Raw genomic sequence first — 23441 nt, 5'->3', positions numbered from 1 at the left:
CTTGTAACTCTATCATCATTACCTAACCTCAGAACTTTACATTTATCAGCATTAAACTGCATCTGCTAATCCTTTGACCATTTCAAAACCCTATCTAGATCAACTTGAAGTGATAGTAAGTCTTCTTCCGAATTAATTTCCCTACCGATTTTCGTATCATCGGCAAATTTGCAAATGTTGCTACTCAAACCTGAATCTAAATCATTTATATATATATTAAACAACAGAGGTCCCAGGACCAACCCGTCCTCGACTCAAGTCCATTACATTCAGCGGTCAACCCCACAGACGCATTCATAAATTTTAACATGCTGTTCATTCAAAACGGGCTAACCATCCAGTGTGATGGGGAATTTTTAGCATCACGTAACTAGCTTTTTGACACTGTACTCCCCCTTCATGTAGTCTAGGGTAGCTGCACAAATGCAGATGTACCTAATGTATTAATAAAAAAAAGGAATACCTCCATACACCTATTCTTGTAATGGTAGTGCTTACATATTTGCACTTTAACATACACATCAAAAGTACACGCACACACACAGACCAGCACAACCCCACACATGCACAAAACCACCCACATACATTAAGCATTTTTACTTAATTTAAAATAGAAACGTTTAAAAACATTAGTTATACGTTTGCACCAAAGGTCCATGAATTGAGTGACTGAAATTAACGTATTTTATATGTTAAAAACGACTTTATATAAATACCTTATATAAATGTCACCTTTCTGCGACCAACGTCAAAAACATCAAAAAACACATTTAAGATGGTTTTCACATTTTTTATCCAGATGAAGACCCTAATCACAGCTACTCTCCAAGCACCAGGCGCTAAGATATTTAAATATTTTATTTGTACTTGAATAAAGGTACATATTATTCTTTGGGATGGTAAATAATGAGATGTAAATAATAGCATTCATTTATTACAACAGTGTTTATTAATACATAGTTCTTATAAGACAGAAACGTGAATACAGGTCTTCAAATACATACAAGAGTCCAAAGAAGGCTTCGTGTATAATTATATATATAATGATAACACAGGAAGCTTGAGGTTCATATCATGAGGCGGCAGTCAAGTGTGAGGTCAACTCATGAGAGGGCAGTGAGATATTAGTGAGGTTGCAGGTCAAATGGAGCACTGTCAGCTCCTACCACATCCTCAAAAAGGTATCTCATTTACTACGTCCACTGCGATATTTCCTTTGCGTTCACAACGATTCCAATCCCTTCCTCTCTCTCTATTTGATTCTCTTTCTCCACGATTTTTTCGGTGATGGGGACGATGGGCTGGAGATCCTCGTCGCTGACGTTGTTCTGATCTGCTGCGATGTCTCTTTCTCGACCTTTCCTTGCCTCTTTCATGATCTGTCTCCTGTGAGTGACTTCTGCGAAGCTTTTCTCTTTCTCTGTCACATGGAAGGCCTCGGTGTGGGGAGCTAGAGTGGCCTCTGCCATCCTGGTCGTCACAGAGTGTTGTTCGGGATGGCTCTACTGGATCATTTCTAGGTCTTGGTGGAGGAAAGATGTCCTCCTCATCACTTTCCCTCTCGTGGTTGTCCAAATCATCATTTAATACGGATACTCGACCTTTAAGCTCGTTGTTGGCTTCATGAATCAGTCTCTTTTGGATCCTCGGTAAAATTATATCACATGAACATTCATCTCTTAATAAACAATCAATATATTCATCCATGTGAGTAAACTGGAACTGGCCGGAACGGTCAATAACGCGTAGTTTCCTAAAGTCATTAAGGAGAGGTTCCAGGTACTTATAACAATTCAGTGATCCACATACAAGTCTCAAGTAAAATGCCCCCAAAGCACGAGCATACTTAAAATCCTCTTGTGTGATGAATTCTATAATTATGTCAGTCTCAGGTTGGATCTGGAGCATCTTTAGCACGAGACATAGGAATGGCGTGGGTATGCTGTTGGCTCCGTGAACACCACCAATACACCTGAGGGCTATTGCTTTGTCGACTAGTAATTCCGCGAGAGGGCAAAGCATTCTTCTTTCCAGTATCTAGAGTCGTATATCCTAGTTCTTATAATTTTCTCAACTAAATACTGGGGGTTTGTGCCGTGAGTGGCCCGGGATTCCCTGATCGTGCGGTTGGCCATGTCGCCTACTGATTACAGAGGCCATGTTTAAATTGATTGATGAGAGAGAGAGAGAGAAGATTAAGACACCCAAAAGGTAAAACGGGCATGAATAGCCCGTAAGTGGTGGCCCTTTTGAGCCATTTCCAGTATCAATAGATGATACTGGAGATCTGTGGAGGTGCGACTGCACCCTGCGTGACGGGAGATGTCTCTCGGACCAAGTAGTGACCAGATGGTGTGCCATGTTTAGGATGGAGGCGTATTTATTAGTGTCCTAGAGAAGAGGGTAGGAGTCAGGTGTCAGTGAGGGATAGAAGACGGGTGGGGAGGAGGAGCAAGATAATGAGAGCATATGAATATATAAACAAAGATAACTGCAGAAGGCCTATTGGCCCGTACGAGGCAGCTCCTATTTATAACCACCCAATCCCACTCATAAACATGTCCAACCCGCGCTTGAAACAATCGAGGGACACCACCTCCACCACGTTATGCGGTAATTGGTTCCACAAATCAACAACCCTGTTACCGAACCAGAATTTACCCAAGTCTTTCCTAAATCTAAATTTATCCAATTTATACCCATTGTTTCGTGTTCTGTCTTGTGTTGATACTTTTAATACCCTATTATTATCCCGTTTGTTGTGTCCATCAATCCACTTGTAAACATAAGAACATAGAACAAAGGCAACTGCAGAAGGCCTATTGGCCCATACGAGACAGCTCCTATTTATAACCACCCAATCCCACTCATATACATGTCCAACCCATGCTTGAAACAATCGAGAGATCCCACCTCCACAATGTTACGTGGCAATTGGTTCCACAAATCAACAACCCTGTTACTGAACCAGTATTTACCCAAGTCTTTCCTAAATACAGATTTTTAAAAGTTTCCCAAAAACGTATGCAACAAAATGAAGTGTATCATTATTTATAAAATCAATAAATCTATGTAGATAAGTATAATGACGTAAGTTTTTAGAGGCGTAAACTCTACATATAGTGTGCAAGTTTCATGTTAATTGAATAATAAATAAAGGCTGTGAAACCAGATCTAGTTGTAAAAGTTGGAGTTGAGTAGCGCGCGCGACAAGTTACTCTACTCGCGATCACTCAAGACAATGCGTGATTTATGCATTTGCGGCCAGCTCGTACCTTCTATGGAGAGCTCGCATGCATCTAGCTTTCAATGCTTGTCTCTTGTTCGTTTGGTAAGTCATATTGCAGTACAAATAACAATAATAGCATGAGTTCTGGGAGATATTGTGAGAGCGCGTCAGCGATAGAACCACTCCCCACGAGAGACATACAGTCACTGAGGGCCTGAGCCACGTACCACCCTCTCTCTCACACAATACTGTTGCCAATGAGTGAGTTTATATTCATTTTATGCATAACATGTTATTTTCAACGCTATTACGAAAAATAAGACTTCTACAACGTAAGATACAATACCCCGCGGCGCACTCATGCTGCGAGGACCAGATTCACGAAAGTTGCAGCGGGAAATTTGACTCTAATTACGTTATTTTTCAAGATATCATTAAACGGTTTGGACCACAGTGTTGCCAGAACGTTGTAGCATTTTTCGTATATATTCCATTTTTCTTCAGGTTTTCGGTTACCATGGCTCCTTAAGCTCTTTCAGTTTAGCATCATCATAGTACTGGTTGTGTCTGACCTGTTTACCAGTACTTCTTTTTGTTTGGCGTGACTCACTATTTTTGATGGCCTCATAGGTATTATTTATGAGGTCATCATAAAACTGTTCTACATTCTCAGGCCCATAATTGTTATACCAATGTTCTATGCTGTCTATATAGAATTTTTCTTGCTCTTTCCTTACTGTTAGCCTGCGTCTACTCAGCTTCAATTCTTACTAATCATAACTCCCAGATCCCTTTCGCAATCTCAACACCATCTAGCTCGTATCTTGTAACTCTATCATCATTATCTAACCTCAGAACTTTACATTTATCAGCATTAAACTGCATCTGCTAATCCTTTGACCATTTCAAAACCCTATCTAGATCAACTTGAAGTGATAGTAAGTCTTCTTCCGAATTAATTTCCCTACCGATTTTCGTATCATCGGCAAATTTGCAAATGTTGCTACTCAAACCTGAATCTAAATCATTTATATATATATTAAACAACAGAGGTCCCAGGACCAACCCGTCCTCGACTCAAGTCCATTACATTCAGCGGTCAACCCCACAGACGCATTCATAAATTTTAACATGCTGTTCATTCAAAACGGGCTAACCATCCAGTGTGATGGGGAATTTTTAGCATCACGTAACTAGCTTTTTGACACTGTACTCCCCCTTCATGTAGTCTAGGGTAGCTGCACAAATGCAGATGTACCTAATGTATTAATAAAAAAAAGGAATACCTCCATACACCTATTCTTGTAATGGTAGTGCTTACATATTTGCACTTTAACATACACATCAAAAGTACACGCACACACACAGACCAGCACAACCCCACACATGCACAAAACCACCCACATACATTAAGCATTTTTACTTAATTTAAAATAGAAACGTTTAAAAACATTAGTTATACGTTTGCACCAAAGGTCCATGAATTGAGTGACTGAAATTAACGTATTTTATATTTTAAAAACGACTTTATATAAATACCTTATATAAATGTCACCTTTCTGCGACCAACGTCAAAAACATCAAAAAACACATTTAAGATGGTTTTCACATTTTTCATCCAGATGAAGACCCTAATCACAGCTACTCTCCAAGCACCAGGCGCTAAGATATTTAAATATTTTATTTGTACTTGAATAAAGGTACATATTATTCTTTGGGATGGTAAATAATGAGATGTAAATAATAGCATTCATTTATTACAAGTGTTTATTAATACATAGTTCTTATAAGACAGAAACGTGAATACAGGTCTTCAAATACATACAAGAGTCCAAAGAAGGCTTCGTGTATAATTATATATATAATGATAACACAGGAAGCTTGAGGTTCATATCATGAGGCGGCAGTCAAGTGTGAGGTCAACTCATTAGAGGGCAGTGAGATATTAGTGAGGTTGCAGGTCAAATGGAGCACTGTCAGCTCCTACCACATCCTCAAAAAGGTATCTCATTTACTACGTCCACTGCGATATTGTTTTCCTTTGCGTTCACAACGATTCCAATCCCTTCCTCTCTCTCTATTTGATTCTCTTTCTCCACGATTTTTCGGTGATGGGGACGATGGGCTGGAGATCCTCGTCGCTGACGTTGTTCTGATCTGCTGCGATGTCTCTTTCTCGACCTTTCCTTGCCTCTTTCATGATCTGTCTTCTGTGAGTGACTTCTGCGAAGCTTTTCTCTTTCTCTGTCACATGGAAGGCCTCGGTGTGGGGAGCTAGAGTGGCCTCTGCCATCCTGGTCGTCACAGAGTGTTGTTCGGAATGGCTGTACTGGATCATTTCTTGGTCTTGGTGGAGGAAAGATGTCCTCCTCATCACTTTCCCTCTCGTGGTTGTCCAAATCATCATTTAATACGGATACTCGACCTTTAAGCTCGTTGTTGGCTTCAGGAATCGGTCTCTTTTGGATCCTCGGTAAAATTATATCACATAAACATTCATCTCTTAATAAACAATCAATATATTCATCCATGTGAGTAAACTGGAACTGGCCGGAACGGTCAATAACGCGTAGTTTCCTAAAGTCATTAAGGAGAGGTTCCAGGAACTTGTAACAATTCAGTGATTCACATACAAGTCTCAAGTAAAATGCCCCCAAAGCACGAGCATACTTAAAATCCTCTTGTATGATGAATTCTATAATTATGTCAGTCTCAGGTTGGATCTGGATCATCTTTAGCACGAGACATAGGAATGGCGTGGGTATGCTGTTGGCTCCGTGAACACCACCAATACACCTGAGGGCTATTGCTTTGTCGACTAGTAATTCCGCCGAGAGGGCAGAGCATTCTTCTTTCCAGTATCTAGAGTCGTATATCCTAGTTCTTATAATTTTCTCAACTAAATACTGGGGGTTTGTGCCGTGAGTGGCCCGGGCTTCCCTGATCGTGCGGTTGGCCATGTCGCCTACTGATTACAGAGGCCATGTTTAGATTGATTGATGAGAGAGAGAGAGAGAGAAGATTAAGCCACCCAAAAGGTGGCACGGGCATGAATAGCCCGTAAGTGGTGGCCCTTTTGAACCATTTCCAGTATCAATAGATGATACTGGAGATCTGTGGAGGTGCGACTGCACCCTGCGTGACGGGAGATGTCTCCCGGACCAAGTGGTGACCAGATGGTGTGCCATGTTTAGGATGGAGGCGTATTTATTAGTGTCCTAGAGAAGAGGGTAGGAGTCAGGTGTCAGTGAGGGATAGAAGACGGGTGGGGAGGAGGAGCAAGATTATGAGAGCATATGAATATAAAAACAAAGATAACTGCAGAAGGCCTATTGGCCCGTACGAGGCAGCTCCTATTTATAACCACCCAATCCCACTCATAAACATGTCCAACCCGCGCTTGAAACAATCGAGGGACACCACCTCCACCACGTTATGCGGTAATTGGTTCCACAAATCAACAACCCTGTTACTGAACCAGTATTTACCCAAGTCTTTCCTAAATCTAAATTTATCCAATTTATACCCATTGTTTCGTGTTCTGTCTTGTGTTGATACTTTTAATACCCTATTATTATCCCGTTTGTTGTGTCCATCAATCCACTTGTAAACATAAGAACATAGAACAAAGGCAACTGCAGAAGGCCTATTGGCCCATACGAGACAGCTCCTATTTATAACCACCCAATCCCACTCATATACATGTCCAACCCATGCTTGAAACAATCGAGAGACCCCACCTCCACAATGTTACGTGGCAATTGGTTCCACAAATCAACAACCCTGTTACAGAACCAGTATTTACCCAAGTCTTTCCTAAATACAGATTTTTAAAAGTTTCCCAAAAACGTATGCAACAAAATGAAGTGTATCATTATTTATAAAGTCAATAAATCTACGTAGATAAGAATAATGACGTAAGTTTTTAGAGGCGTAAACTCTACATATATTGTGCAAGTTTCATGTAAATTGAATAATAAATAAAGGCTGTGAAACCAGATCTAGTTGTAAAAGTTGGAGTTGCGTAGCGCGCGCGACAAGTTACTCTACTCGCGGTCACTCGTGACAATGCGTGATTTACGCATTTGCGGCCAGCTCGTACCTTCTATGGAGACCTCGCATGCATCTAGCTTTCAATGCTTGTCTCTTGTTCGTTTGGTAAGTCATATTGCAGTACAAATAACAATAATAGCATGAGTTCTGGGAGATATTGTGAGAGCGCGTCAGCGATAGAACCACTCCCCACGAGAGACATACAGTCACTGAGGGCCTGAGCCACGTACCACCCTCTCTCTCACACAATACTGTTGCCAATGAGTGAGTTTATATTCATTTTATGCATAACATGTTTTTTTCAACGCTATTACGAAAAATAAGACTTCTACAACATAAGATAGAATACCTCGCGGCGCACTCACGCCGCGAGGACCAGTTTCACAAAAGTTGCAGCGGGAAATTTGACTCTAATTACGTTATTTTTCAAGATATCATTAAACGGTTTGGACCACAGTGTTGCCAGACCGTTGTAGTATTTTTCGTAATTTTTCGTAAATATTCCATTTTTCTTCAGGTTTTCGGTTACCATGGCTCCTTAAGCTCTTTCAGTTTAGCATCATCATAGTACTGGTTGTGTCTGACCTGTTTACCAGTACTTCTTTTTGTTTGGCGTGACTCACTATTTTTGATGGCCTCATAGCTATACCAAAGGAAACAATGGCTATACCAAAGGAAACAGAGAGTTAGTATAAATGGAATCAAGTCAGAGTGGAAATATGTTGTAAGTGGAGTGCCTCAAGGCTCTGTCCTGGGACCTCTGTTGTTTATAATATATATAAATGATTTAGATTCAGGTTTGAGTAGCAACATTTGCAAATTTGCCGATGATACGAAAATCGGTAGGGAAATTAATTCGGAGGAGGACTCACTATCACTTCAAGTTGATCTAGATAGGGTTTTGAAATGGTCAAAGGATTGGCAGATGCAGTTTAATGCTGATAAATGTAAAGTTCTGAGGTTAGGTAAGGATGATAGAGTTACAAGATACGAGCTAGATGGTGTTGTGATTGCGAAGTCGGATTGCGAAAGGGATCTGGGAGTTATGATTAGTAAGAATTTAAAACAAAAGGATCAATGCATAAATGTTCGTAATAAGGCAAATCAGACACTTGGATTTATTAATCGCAGCGTTAGTAACAAGACACCTGGTGTGGTTCTTCAGCTATATCTTGCTCTAGTTAGGCCCCATTTAGATTATGCAGTTCAGTTTTGGTCGCCATATTATAGAATGGATATAAATTCACTTGAACGTGTCCAGCGTAGGATGACTAAGTTAATTCCCCAAATTAGAAATCTTTCATATTAAGAAAGATTAACAAAGCTTAAGTTGCATTCACTGGAAAGGCGAAGAGTTAGGGGTGACATGATAGAGGTTTACAAGTGGATGAATGGACATAACCGGGGGGATATTAATAGGGTATTAAAAGTATCAACACAGGACAGAACACGAAACAATGGGTATAAATTGGATAAGTTTAGATTTAGGAAAGACTTGGGTAAATACTGGTTCAGTAACAGGGTTGTTGATTTGTGGAACCAATTGCCGCGTAACATTGTGGAGGTGGGGTCCCTCGATTGTTTCAAGCACGGGTTGGACAAGTATATGAGTGGGATTGGGTGGTTATAGAATAGGAGCTGCCTCGTATGGGCCAACAGGCCTTCTGCAGTTGCCTTTGTTCTTATGTTCTTATAGGTATTATTTATGAGGTCATCATAAAACTGTTGTACATTCTCAGGCCCATAATTGTTATACCAATGTTCTATGCTGTCTATAAAGAATTTTTCTTGCTCTTTCCTTACTGTTAGCCTGCGTCTACTCAGCTTAAATTCTTACTAATCATAACTCCCAGATCCCTTTCGCAATCTCAACACCATCTAGCTCGTATCTTGTAACTCTATCATCATTACCTAACCTCAGAACTTTACATTTATCAGCATTAAACTGCATCTGCTAATCCTTTGACCATTTCAAAACCCTATCTAGATCAACTTGAAGTGATAGTAAGTCTTCTTCCGAATTAATTTCCCTACCGATTTTCGTATCATCGGCAAATTTGCAAATGTTGCTACTCAAACCTGAATCTAAATCATTTATATATATATTAAACAACAGAGGTCCCAGGACCAACCCGTCCTCGACTCAAGTCCATTACATTCAGCGGTCAACCCCACAGACGCATTCATAAATTTTAACATGCTGTTCATTCAAAACGGGCTAACCATCCAGTGTGATGGGGAATTTTTAGCATCACGTAACTAGCTTTTTGACACTGTACTCCCCCTTCATGTAGTCTAGGGTAGCTGCACAAATGCAGATGTACCTAATGTATTAATAAAAAAAAGGAATACCTCCATACACCTATTCTTGTAATGGTAGTGCTTACATATTTGCACTTTAACATACACATCAAAAGTACACGCACACACACAGACCAGCACAACCCCACACATGCACAAAACCACCCACATACATTAAGCATTTTTACTTAATTTAAAATAGAAACGTTTAAAAACATTAGTTATACGTTTGCACCAAAGGTCCATGAATTGAGTGACTGAAATTAACGTATTTTATATGTTAAAAACGACTTTATATAAATACCTTATATAAATGTCACCTTTCTGCGACCAACGTCAAAAACATCAAAAAACACATTTAAGATGGTTTTCACATTTTTCATCCAGATGAAGACCCTAATCACAGCTACTCTCCAAGCACCAGGCGCTAAGATATTTAAATATTTTATTTGTACTTGAATAAAGGTACATATTATTCTTTGGGATGGTAAATAATGAGATGTAAATAATAGCATTCATTTATTACAACAGTGTTTATTAATACATAGTTCTTATAAGACAGAAACGTGAATACAGGTCTTCAAATACATACAAGAGTCCAAAGAAGGCTTCGTGTATAATTATATATATAATGATAACACAGGAAGCTCGAGGTTCATATCATGAGGCGGCAGTCAAGTGTGAGGTCAACTCATGAGAGGGCAGTGAGATATTAGTGAGGTTGCAGGTCATATGGAGCACTGTCAGCTCCTACCACATCCTCAAAAAGGTATCTCATTTACTACGTCCACTGCGATATTGTTTTCCTTTGCGTTCACAACGACTCCAATCCCTTCCTCTCTCTCTATTTGATTCTCTTTCTCCACGATTTTTTCGGTGATGGGGACGATGGGCTGGAGATCCTCGTCGCTGACGTTGTTCTGATCTGCAGCGATGTCTCTTTCTCGACCTTTCCTTGCCTCTTTCATGATCTGTCTCCTGTGAGTGACTTCTGCGAAGCTTTTCTCTTTCTCTGTCACATGGAAGGCCTCGGTGTGGGGAGCTAGAGTGGCCTCTGCCATCCTGGTCGTCACAGAGTGTTGTTCGGGATGGCTCTACTGGATCATTTCTTGGTCTTGGTGGAGGAAAGATGTCCTCCTCATCACTTTCCCTCTCGTGGTTGTCCAAATCATCATTTAATACGGATACTCGACCTTTAAGCTCGTTGTTGGCTTCATGAATCGGTCTCTTTTCGATCCTCGGTAAAATTATATCACATGAACATTCATCTCTTAATAAACAATCAATATATTCATCCATGTGAGTAAACTGGAACTGGCCGGAACGGTCAATAACGCGTAGTTTCCTAAAGTCATTAAGGAGAGGTTCCAGGTACTTGTAACAATTCAGTGATCCACATACAAGTCTCAAGTAAAATGCCCCCAAAGCACGAGCATACTTAAAATCCTCTTGTGTGATGAATTCTATAATTATGTCAGTCTCAGGTTGGATCTGGAGCATCTTTAGCACGAGACATAGGAATGGCGTGGGTATGCTGTTGGCTCCGTGAACACCACCAATACACCTCAGGGCTATTGCTTTGTCGACTAGTAATTCCGCCGAGAGGGCAAAGCATTCTTCTTTCCAGTATCTAGAGTCGTATATCCTAGTTCTTATAATTTTCTCAACTAAATACTGGGGGTTTGTGCCGTGAGTGGCCCGGGCTTCCCTGATCGTGCGGTTGGCCATGTCGCCTACTGATTACAGAGGCCATGTTTAAATTGATTGATGAGAGAGAGAGAAGATTAAGCCACCCAAAAGGTGGCACGGGCATGAATAGCCCGTAAGTGGTGGCCCCTTTTGAGCCATTTCCAGTATCAATAGATGATACTGGAGATCTGTGGAGGTGCGACTGCACCCTGTGTGACGGGAGATGTCTCCCGGACCAAGTGGTGACCAGATGGTGTGCCATGTTTGATTGATTGATTGATAAAGATTAAGCCACCCAAGAGGTGGCACGGGCATGAATAGCCCGTAAGTGGTACAATTTTTTTTCCAGTGTTCTGAGGTTGCATTTAATCAAGCTGTTATCGTGGGGGAGGATACTGCTTCACAGTCTTTATGAGGGTGTCCAGCTGCTGGACACCTTTGTTGACCAGGAGAGTGGCTGTGTTGATGGCTTCAGGGTGGCCACTGCATGATTCAGGAACTCTTAAAGCTCTTCTAAGGTCACTGGTTGCTTCACATTCCAGAAGATAGTGAAGTAATGGCTTTTCTGTGACAGTTTGGCAGAAGATGCACTCTCTCTGTCGGGGTTCACCAATCTCCCAGTTGCATCTGTAACCTAGACGTAGTCTATATAGCCTAACTGCTATTTCCCTGTGGATTCCATTTGGGATATTTAACCTTTCTAATTTGGTTGCCTGAAGATACCATGTTGCAGATGGCGAACCTTCAGCTATTCTCTAGTGTAGGTAGGCTTTGTTGAGATGTGAGAGTTTTTTGGTGATGATGTTTTGTGCCATGTTTAGGATGGAGGCGTATTTATTAGTGTCCTAGAGAAGAGGGTAGGAGTCAGGTGTCAGTGAGGGATAGAAGACGGGTGGGGAGGAGGAGCAAGATTTTGAGAGCATATGAATATAAAAACAAAGATAACTGCAGAAGGCCTATTGGCCCGTACGAGGCAGCTCCTATTTATAACCACCCAATCCCACTCATAAACATGTTCAACCCGCGCTTGAAACAGTCGAGGGACACCACCTCCACCACGTTATGCGGTAATTGGTTCCACAAATCAACAACCCTGTTACCGAACCAGTATTTACCCAAGTCTTTCCTAAATCTAAATTTATCCAATTTATACCCATTGTTTCGTGTTCTGTCTTGTGTTGATACTTTTAATACCCTATTATTATCCCGTTTGTTGTGTCCATCAATCCACTTGTAAACATAAGAACATAGAACAAAGGCAACTGCAGAAGGCCTATTGGCCCATACGAGAGAGCTCCTATTTATAACCACCCAATCCCACTCATAAGAACATAAGAACAAAGGTAACTGCAGAAGGCCTATTGGCCCATACGAGGCAGCTCCTATTCTATAACCACCCAATCCCACTCATATACTTGTCCAACCCGTGCTTGAAACAATCGAGGGACCCCACCTCCACAATGTTACGCGGCAATTGGTTCCACAAATCAACAACCCTGTTACTGAACCAGTATTTACCCAAGTCTTTCCTAAATCTAAACTTATCCAATTTATATCCATTGTTTCGTGTTCTGTCCTGTGTTGATACTTTTAATACCCTATTAATATCCCCCCGGTTATGTCCATTCATCCACTTGTAAACCTCTATCATGTCACCCCTAACTCTTCGCCTTTCCAGTGAATGCAACTTAAGCTTTGTTAATCTTTCTTCATATGAAAGATTTCTAATTTGGGGAATTAACTTAGTCATCCTACGCTGGACACGTTCAAGTGAATTTATATCCATTCTATAATATGGCGACCAAAACTGAACTGCATAATCTAAATGGGGCCTAACTAGAGCAAGATATAGCTTGAGAACCACACCAGGTGTCTTGTTACTAACGCTGCGATTAATAAATCCAAGTGTCCGATTTGCCTTATTACGAACATTTATGCATTGATCCTTATGTTTTAAATTCTTACTAATCATAACTCCCAGATCCCTTTCGCAATCCGACTTCGCAATCACAACACCATCTAGCTCGTATCTTGTAACTCTATCATCATTACCTAACCTCAGAACTTTACATTTATCAGCATTAAACTGCATCTTTGACCATTTCAAAACCCTATCTAGATCAACTTGAAGTGATAGTGAGTCCTCCTCCGAATTAATTTCCCTACCGATTTTCGTATCATCGGCAAATTTGCAAATGTTGCTACTCAAACCTGAATCTAAATCATTTATATATATTATAAACAACAGAGGTCCCAGGACAGAGCCTTGAGGCACTCCACTTACAACATTTTCCCACTCTGACTTGATTCCATTTATACTAACTCTCTGTTTCCTTTGGTATAGCCATGCCCTAATCCAGCTTAATATAGCACCCCCAATACCATGAGACTCTATTTTTTTAATCAGTCTTTCATGTGGCACTGTATCAAAAGCTTTGCTAAAGTCAAGGTATACAACATCGCAATCCTTACCACTATCAACTGCCTCAACAATGCTAGAATAAAAAGATAACAAATTTGTTAAACATAAACGGCCATTTATAAAACCATGTTGCGACTCAATTATTAATTTATGTTTTTCAAGATGAAGACGAATTTTATTTGCTATTATAGATTCGAGTAACTTTCCCACAATAGACGTTAGGCTAATTGGTCGATAGTTAGACGCAAGTGATCTATCTCCTTTCTTAAAAACTGGTATCACATTAGCAACTTTCCAAAACTCTGGCACTCTGCCTGACTCTATTGATTTATTAAATATGGTTGACAGTGGGTCACAAAGCTCCTCTTTGCATTCTTTAAGCACCCTGGCAAACACTTCATCCGGCCCTGGGGATTTGTTTGGTTTGAGTTTTACTATTTGTTTAAGAACATCCTCCCTGGTAACTGCTAAACTCGTCAACCTGTCCTCGTCCCCACCCACATAGACTTGTTCGGCTGAAGGCATATTGTTAAGTTCCTCTTTAGTAAATACAGATACAAAATATTTATTAAAAATACTACTCATCTCTTCATCACTATCTGTTATTTGACCTGTCTCAGTTTTTAATGGACCTATCCTTTCCCTAGTCTTAGTACGATATAACTGAAAAAACCCTTTAGGATTTGTCTTTGCTTGCCCTGCTATGCGAACTTCATAGTTTCTTTTTGCTTTCCTCTATGATACATGTCCATATATCATAGAGGACATGATATACATGTCCTCATATACATGTCCAACCCATGCTTGAAACAATCGAGAGACCCCACCTCCACAATGTTACGTGGCAATTGGTTCCACAAATCAACAACCCTGTTACTGAACCAGTATTTACCCAAGTCTTTCCTAAATACAGATTTTTAAAAGTTTCCCAAAAACGTATGCAACAAAATGAAGTGTATCATTATTTATAAAATCAATAAATCTACGTACATAAGAATAATGACGTAAGTTTTTAGAGGCGTAAACTCTACATATAGTGTGCAAGTTTCATGTAAATTGAATAATAAATAAAGTCTGTGAAACCAGATCTAGTTGTAAAAGTTGGAGTTGAGTAGCGCGCGCGACAAGTTACTCTACTCGCGGTCACTCGTGACAATGCATGATTTACGCATTTGCGGCCAGCTCGTACCTTCTATGGAGAGCTCGCATGCATCTAGCTTTCAATGCTTGTCTCTTGTTCGTTTGGTAAGTCATATTGCAGTACAAATAACAATAATAGCATGAGTTCTGGGAGATATTGTGAGAGCCCGTCAGCGATAGAACCACTCCCCACGAGAGACATACAGTCACTGAGGGCCTGAGCCACGTACCACCCTCTCTCTCACACAATACTGTTGCCAATGAGTGAGTTTATATTCATTTTATGCATAACATGTTATTTTCAACGCTATTACGAAAAATAAGACTTCTACAACGTAAGATACAATACCCCGCGGCGCACTCACGCCGCGAGGACCAGATTCACGAAAGTTGCAGCGGGAAATTTGACTCTAATTACGTTATTTTTCAAGATATCATTAAACGGTTTGGACCACAGTGTTGCCAGAACGTTGTAGTATTTTTCGTAAATATTCCATTTTTCTTCAGGTTTTCGGTTACCATGGCTCCTTAAGCTCTTTCAGTTTAGCATCATCATAGTACTGGTTGTGTCTGACCTGTTTACCAGTACTTCTTTTTGTTTGGCGTGACTCACTATTTTTGATGGCCTCATAGGTATTATTTATGAGGTCATCATAAAACTGTTGTACATTCTCAGGCCCATAATTGTTATACCAATGTTCTATGCTGTCTATAAAGAATTTTTCTTGCTCTTTCCTTACTGTTAGCCTGCGTCTACTCAGCTTCAATTCTTACTAATCATAACTCCGAGATCCCTTTCGCAATCCGACTTCGCAATCTCAACACCATCTAGCTCGTATCTTGTAACTCTGTCATCATTACCTAACCTCAGAACTTTACATTTATCAGCATTAAACTGCATCTGCTAATCCTTTGACCATTTCAAAACCCTATCTAGATCAACTTGAAGTGATAGTAAGTCTTCTTCCGAATTAATTTCCCTACCGATTTTCGTATCATCGGCAAATTTGCAAATGTTGCTACTCAAACCTGAATCTAAATCATTTATATATATATTAAACAACAGAGGTCCCAGGACCAACCCGTCCTCGACTCAAGTCCATTACATTCAGCGGTCAACCCCACAGACGCATTCATAAATTTTAACATGCTGTTCATTCAAAACGGGCTAACCATCCAGTGTGATGGGGAATTTTTAGCATCACGTAACTAGCTTTTTGACACTGTACTCCCCCTTCATGTAGTCTAGGGTAGCTGCACAAATGCAGATGTACCTAATGTATTAATAAAAAAAAGGAATACCTCCATACACCTATTCTTGTAATGGTAGTGCTTACATATTTGCACTTTAACATACACATCAAAATTACACGCACACACACAGACCAGCACAACCCCACACATGCACAAAACCACCCACATACATTAAGCATTTTTACTTAATTTAAAATAGAAACGTTTAAAAACATTAGTTATACGTTTGCACCAAAGGTCCATGAATTGAGTGACTGAAATTAACGTATTTTATATGTTAAAAACGACTTTATATAAATGTCACCTTTCTGCGACCAACGTCAAAAACATCAAAAAACACATTTAAGATGGTTTTCACATTTTTCATCCAGATGAAGACCCTAATCACAGCTACTCTCCAAGCACCAGGCGCTAAGATATTTAAATATTTTATTTGTACTTGAATAAAGGTACATATTATTCTTTGGGATGGCAAATAATATGTAAATAATAGCATTCATTTATTACAAGTGTTTATTAATACATAGTTCTTATAAGACAGAAACGTGAATACAGGTCTTCAAATACATACAAGAGTCCAAAGAAGGCTTCGTGTATAATTAAATAATTATATATATAATGATAACACAGGAAGCTTGAGGTTCATATCATGAGGCGGCAGTCAAGTGTGAGGTCAACTCATGAGAGGGCAGTGAGATATTAGTGAGGTTGCAGGTCAAATGGAGCACTGTCAGCTCCTACCACATCCTCAAAAAGGTATCTCATTTACTACGTCCACTGCGATATTGTTTTCCTTTGCGTTCACAACGACTCCAATCCCTTCCTCTCTCTCTATTTGATTCTCTTTCTCCACGATTTTTTCGGTGATGGGGACGATGGGCTGGAGATCCTCGTCGCTGACGTTGTTCTGATCTGCAGCGATGTCTCTTTCTCGACCTTTCCTTGCCTCTTTCATGATCTGTCTTCTGTGAGTGACTTCTGCGAAGCTTTTCTCTTTCTCTGTCACATGGAAGGCCTCGGTGTGGGGAGCTAGAGTGGCCTCTGCCATCCTGGTCGTCACAGAGTGTTGTTCGGGATGGCTCTACTGGATCATTTCTTGGTCTTGGTGGAGGAAAGATGTCCTCCTCATCACTTTCCCTCTCGTGGTTGTCCAAATCATCATTTAATACGGATACTCGACCTTTAAGCTCGTTGTTGGCTTCATGAATCAGTCTCTTTTGGATCCTCGGTAAAATTATATCACATGAACATTCATCTCTTAATAAACAATCAATATATTCATCCATGTGAGTAAACTGGAACTGGCCGGAACGGTCAATAACGCGTAGTTTCCTAAAGTCATTAAGGAGAGGTTCCAGGTACTTGTAACAATTCAGTGATCCACATACAAGTCTCAAGTAAAATGCCCCCAAAGCACGAGCATACTTAAAATCCTCTTGTGTGATGAATTCTATAATTATGTCAGTCTCAGGTTGGATCTGGAGCATCTTTAGCACGAGACATAGGAATGGCGTGGGTATGCTGTTGGCTCCGTGAACACCACCAATACACCTCAGGGCTATTGCTTTGTCGACTAGTAATTCCGCCGAGAGGGCAAAGCATTCTTCTTTCCAGTATCTAGAGTCGTATATCCTAGTTCTTATAATTTTCTCAACTAAATACTGGGGGTTTGTGCCGTGAGTGGCCCGGGCTTCCCTGATCGTGCGGTTGGCCATGTCGCCTACTGATTACAGAGGCTATGTTTAAATTGATTGATGAGAGAGAGAGAGAGAAGATTAAGCCACCCAAAAGGTGGCACGGGCATGAATAGCCCGTAAGTGGTGGCCCTTTTGAGCCATTTCCAGTATCAATACATGATACTGGAGATCTGTGGAGGTGCGACTGCACCCTGCGTGACGGGAGAAGTCTCCCGGACCAAGTGGTGACCAGATGGTGTGCCATGTTTAGGATGGAGGCGTATTTATTAGTGTCCTAGAGAAGAGGGTAGGAGTCAGGTGTCAGTGAGGGATAGAAGACGGGTGGGGAGGAGGAGCAAGATTATGAGAGCATATGAATATAAAAACAAAGATAACTGCAGAAGGCCTATTGGCCCGTACGAGGCAGCTCCTATTTATAACCACCCAATCCCACTCATAAACATGTCCAACCCGCGCTTGAAACAATCGAGGGACACCACCTCCACCACGTTATGCGGTAATTGGTTCCACATATCAACAACCCTGTTACTGAACCAGTATTTACCCAAGTCTTTCCTAAATCTAAATTTATCCAATTTATTCCCATTGTTTCGTGTTCTGTCTTGTGTTGATACTTTTAATACCCTATTATTATCCCGTTTGTTGTGTCCATCAATCCACTTGTAAACATAAGAACATAGAACAAAGGCAACTGCAGAAGGCCTATTGGCCCATACGAGACAGCTCCTATTTATAACCACCCAATCCCACTGATATACATGTCCAACCCATGCTTGAAACAATCGAGAGACCCCACCTCCACAATGTTACGTGGCAATTGGTTCCACAAATCAACAACCCTGTTACTGAACCAGTATTTACCCAAGTCTTTCCTAAATACAGATTTTTAAAAGTTTCCCAAAAACGTATGCAACAAAATGAAGAGTATCATTATTTATAAAATCAATAAATCTATGTAGATAAGAATAATGACGTAAGTTTTTAGAGGCGTAAACTCTACATATAGTGTGCAAGTTTCATGTAAATTGAATAATAAATAAAGGCTGTGAAACCAGATCTAGTTGTAAAAGTTGGAGTTGAGTAGCGCGCGCGACAAGTTACTCTACTCACGGTCACTCGTGACAATGCGTGATTTATGAATTTGCGGCCAGCTCGTACCTTCTATGGAGAGCTCGCATGCATCTAGCTTTCAATGCTTGTCTCATGTTCGTTTGGTAAGTCATATTGCAGTACAAATAACAATAATAGCATGAGTTCTGGGAGATATTGTGAGAGCGCGTCAGCGATAGAACCAGTCCCCACGAGAGACATACAGTCACTGAGGGCCTGAGCCACGTACCACCCTCTCTCTCACACAATACTGTTGCCAATGAGTGAGTTTATATTCATTTTATGCATAACATGTTATTTTCAACGCTATTACGAAAAATAAGACTTCTACAACGTAAGATACAATACCCCGCGGCGCACTCACGCCGCGAGGACCAGATTCACGAAAGTTGCAGCGGGAAATTTGACTCTAATTACGTTATTTTTCAAGATATCATTAAACGGTTTGGACCACAGTGTTGCCAGAACGTTGTAGTATTTTTCGTAAATATTCCATTTTTCTTCAGGTTTTCGGTTACCATGGCTCCTTAAGCTCTTTCAGTTTAGCATCATCATAGTACTGGTTGTGTCTGACCTGTTTACCAGTACTTCTTTTTGTTTGGCGTGACTCACTATTTTTGATGGCCTCATAGGTATTATTTATGAGGTCATCATAAAACTGTTGTACATTCTCAGGCCCATAATTGTTATACCAATGTTCTATGCTGTCTATAAAGAATTTTTCTTGCTCTTTCCTTACTGTTAGCCTGCGTCTACTCAGCTTCAATTCTTACTAATCATAACTCCCAGATCCCTTTCGCAATCCGACTTCGCAATCTCAACACCGTCTAGCTCGTATCTTGTAACTCTATCATCATTACCTAACCTCAGAACTTTACATTTATCAGCATTAAACTGCATCTGCTAATCCTTTGACCATTTCAAAACCCTATCTAGATCAACTTGAAGTGATAGTAAGTCTTCTTCCGAATTAATTTCCCTACCGATTTTCGTATCATCGGCAAATTTGCAAATGTTGCTACTCAAACCTGAATCTAAATCATTTATATATATATTAAACAACAGAGGTCCCAGGACCAACCCGTCCTCGACTCAAGTCCATTACATTCAGCGGTCAACCCCACAGACGCATTCATGAATTTTAACATGCTGTTCATTCAAAACGGGCTAACCATCCAGTGTGATGGGGAATTTTTACCATCACGTAACTAGCTTTTTGACACTGTACTCCCCCTTCATGTAGTCTAGGGTAGCTGCACAAATGCAGATGTACCTAATGTATTAATAAAAAAAGGAATGCCTCCATTCACCTATTCTTGTAATGGTAGTGCTTACATATTTGCACTTTAACATACACATCAAAAGTACACGCACACACACAGACCAGCACAACCCCACACGTGCACAAAACCACCCACATACATTAAGCATTTTTACTTAATTTAAAATAGAAACGTTTAAAAACATTAGTTATACGTTTGCACCAAAGGTCCATGAATTGAGTGACTGAAAAAAACGTATTTTATATGTTAAAAACGACTTTATATAAATACCTTATATAAATGTCACCTTTCTGCGACCAACGTCAAAAACATCAAAAAACACATTTAAGATGGTTTTCACATTTTTCATCCAGATGAAGACCCTAATCACAGCTACTCTCCAAGCACCAGGCGCTAAGATATTTAAATATTTTATTTGTACTTGAATAAAGGTACATATTATTCTTTGGGATGGTAAATAATGAGATGTAAATAATAGCATTCATTTATTACAACAGTGTTTATTAATACATAGTTCTTATAAGACAGAAACGTGAATACAGGTCTTCAAATACATACAAGAGTCCAAAGAAGGCTTCGTGTATAATTATATATATAATGATAACACAGGAAGCTTGAGGTTCATATCATGAGGCGGCAGTCAAGTGTGAGGTCAACTCATGAGAGGGCAGTGAGATATTAGTGAGGTTGCAGGTCAAATGGAGCACTGTCAGCTCCTACCACATCCTCAAAAAGGTATCTCATTTACTACGTCCACTGCGATATTGTTTTCCTTTGCGTTCACAACGATTCCAATCCCTTCCTCTCTCTCTATTTGATTCTCTTTCTCCACGATTTTTTCGGTGATGGGGACGATGGGCTGGAGATCATCGTCGCTGACGTTGTTCTGATCTGCTGCGATGTCTCTTTCTCGACCTTTCCTTGCCTCTTTCATGATCTGTCTTCTGTGAGTGACTTCTGCGAAGCTTTTCTCTTTCTCTGTCACATGGAAGGCCTCGGTGTGGGGAGCTAGAGTGGCCTCTGCCATCCTGGTCGTCACAGAGTGTTGTTCGGAATGGCTGTACTGGATCATTTCTTGGTCTTGGTGGAGGAAAGATGTCCTCCTCATCACTTTCCCTCTCGTGGTTGTCCAAATCATCATTTAATACGGATACTCGACCTTTAAGCTCGTTGTTGGCTTCAGGAATCGGTCTCTTTTGGATCCTCGGTAAAATTATATCACATGAACATTCATCTCTTAATAAACAATCAATATATTCATCCATGTGAGTAAACTGGAACTGGCCGGAACGGTCAATAACGCGTAGTTTCCAAAAGTCATTAAGGAGAGGTTCCAGGAACTTGTAACAATTCAGTGATCCACATACAAGTCTCAAGTAAAATGCCCCCAAAGCACGAGCATCCTTAAAATCCTCTTGTGTGATGAATTCTATAATTATGTCAGTCTCAGGTTGGATCAGGAGCATCTTTAGCACGAGACATAGGAATGGCGTGGGTATGCTGTTGGCTCCGTGAACACCACCAATACACCTGAGGGCTATTGCTTTGTCGACTAGTAATTCCGCCGAGAGGGCAAAGCATTCTTCTGTCCAGTATCTAGAGTCGTATATCCTAGTTCTTATAATTTTCTCAACTAAATACTGGGGGTTTGTGCCGTGAGTGGCCCGGGCTTCCCTGATCGTGCGGTTGGCCATGTCGCCTACTGATTACAGAGGCCATGTTTAAATTGATTGATGAGAGAGAGAGAAGATTAAGCCACCCAAAAGGTGGCACGGGCATGAATAGCCCGTAAGTGGTGGCCCTTTTGAGCCATTTCCAGTATCAATAGATGATACTGGAGATCTGTGGAGGTGCGACTGCACCCTGCGTGACGGGAGATGTCTCCCGGACCAAGTGGTGACCAGATGGTGTGCCATGTTTGATTGATTGATTGATAAAGATTAAGCCACCCAAGAGGTGGCACGGGCATGAATAGCCCGTAAGTGGTACAATTTTTTTTCCAGTGTTCTGAGGTTGCATTTAATCAAGCTGTTATCGTGGGGGAGGATACTGCTTCACAGTCTTTATGAGGGTGTCCAGCTGCTGGACACCTTTGTTGACCAGGAGAGTGGCTGTGTTGATGGCTTCAGGGTGGCCACTGCATGATTCAGGAACTCTTAAAGCTCTTCTAAGGTCACTGGTTGCTTCACATTCCAGAAGATAGTGAAGTAATGGCTTTTCTGTGACAGTTTGGCAGAAGATGCACTCTCTCTGTCGGGGTTCACCAATCTCCCAGTTGCATCTGTAACCTAGACGTAGTCTATATAGCCTAACTGCTATTTCCCTGTGGATTCCATTTGGGATATTTAACCTTTCTAATTTGGTTGCCTGAAGATACCATGTTGCAGATGGCGAACCTTCAGCTATTCTCTAGTGTAGGTAGGCTTTGTTGAGATGTGAGAGTTTTTTGGTGATGATGTTTTGTGCCATGTTTAGGATGGAGGCGTATTTATTAGTGTCCTAGAGAAGAGGGTAGGAGTCAGGTGTCAGTGAGGGATAGAAGACGGGTGGGGAGGAGGAGCAAGATTATGAGAGCATCTGAATATAAAAACAAAGATAACTGCAGAAGGCCTATTGGCCCGTACGAGGCAGCTCCTATTTATAACCACCCAATCCCACTCATAAACATGTCCAACCCGCGCTTGAAACAATCGAGGGACACCACCTCCACCACGTTATGCGGTAATTGGTTCCACAAATCAACAACCCTGTTACCGAACCAGTATTTACCCAAGTCTTTCCTAAATCTAAATTTATCCAATTTATTCCCATTGTTTCGTGTTCTGTCTTGTGTTGATACTTTTAATACCCTATTATTATCCCGTTTGTTGTGTCCATCAATCCACTTGTAAACATAAGAACATAGAACAAAGGCAACTGCAGAAGGCCTATTGGCCCATACGAGACAGCTCCTATTTATAACCACCCAATCCCACTCATATACATGTCCAACCCATGCTTGAAACAATCGAGAGACCCCACCTCCACAATGTTACGTGGCAATTGGTTCCACAAATCAACAACCCTGTTACCGAACCAGTATTTACCCAAGTCTTTCCTAAATACAGATTTTTAAAAGTTTCCCAAAAACGTATGCATCAAAATGAAGAGTATCATTATTTATAAAATCAATAAATCTATGTAGATAAGAATAATGACGTAAGTTTTTAGAGGCGTAAACTCTACATATAGTGTGCAAGTTTCATGTAAATTGAATAATAAAT

General features: G+C 40.6%; 5 pseudogenes; all 5 read right to left on the bottom strand.

Moving 5' to 3' along the window:
- Window positions 1–1173: 1173 nt before the first annotated feature.
- Window positions 1174–2135, bottom strand: LOC123753005 (pre-mRNA-splicing factor 38A pseudogene; annotated as a pseudogene).
- A 3088-nt stretch (window positions 2136–5223) lies between these two features.
- LOC138364069 (pre-mRNA-splicing factor 38A pseudogene) lies at window positions 5224–6189 on the bottom strand (annotated as a pseudogene).
- A 4168-nt stretch (window positions 6190–10357) lies between these two features.
- LOC123751017 (pre-mRNA-splicing factor 38A pseudogene) lies at window positions 10358–11311 on the bottom strand (annotated as a pseudogene).
- Window positions 11312–16849: 5538 nt separating this feature from the next.
- Window positions 16850–17803, bottom strand: LOC138364068 (pre-mRNA-splicing factor 38A pseudogene; annotated as a pseudogene).
- Window positions 17804–21044: 3241 nt separating this feature from the next.
- LOC138364067 (pre-mRNA-splicing factor 38A pseudogene) lies at window positions 21045–21872 on the bottom strand (annotated as a pseudogene).
- Window positions 21873–23441: the final 1569 nt, after the last annotated feature.

Source organism: Procambarus clarkii, chromosome 12 (genome assembly GCF_040958095.1).
Source record: "Procambarus clarkii isolate CNS0578487 chromosome 12, FALCON_Pclarkii_2.0, whole genome shotgun sequence".
In the NCBI taxonomy this organism is placed as follows: Eukaryota; Metazoa; Arthropoda; class Malacostraca; order Decapoda; family Cambaridae; genus Procambarus; species Procambarus clarkii.
The sequence above is the reverse complement of the archived record's forward strand: the minus strand, read 5'-3'. Positions and strand labels throughout refer to the sequence as shown.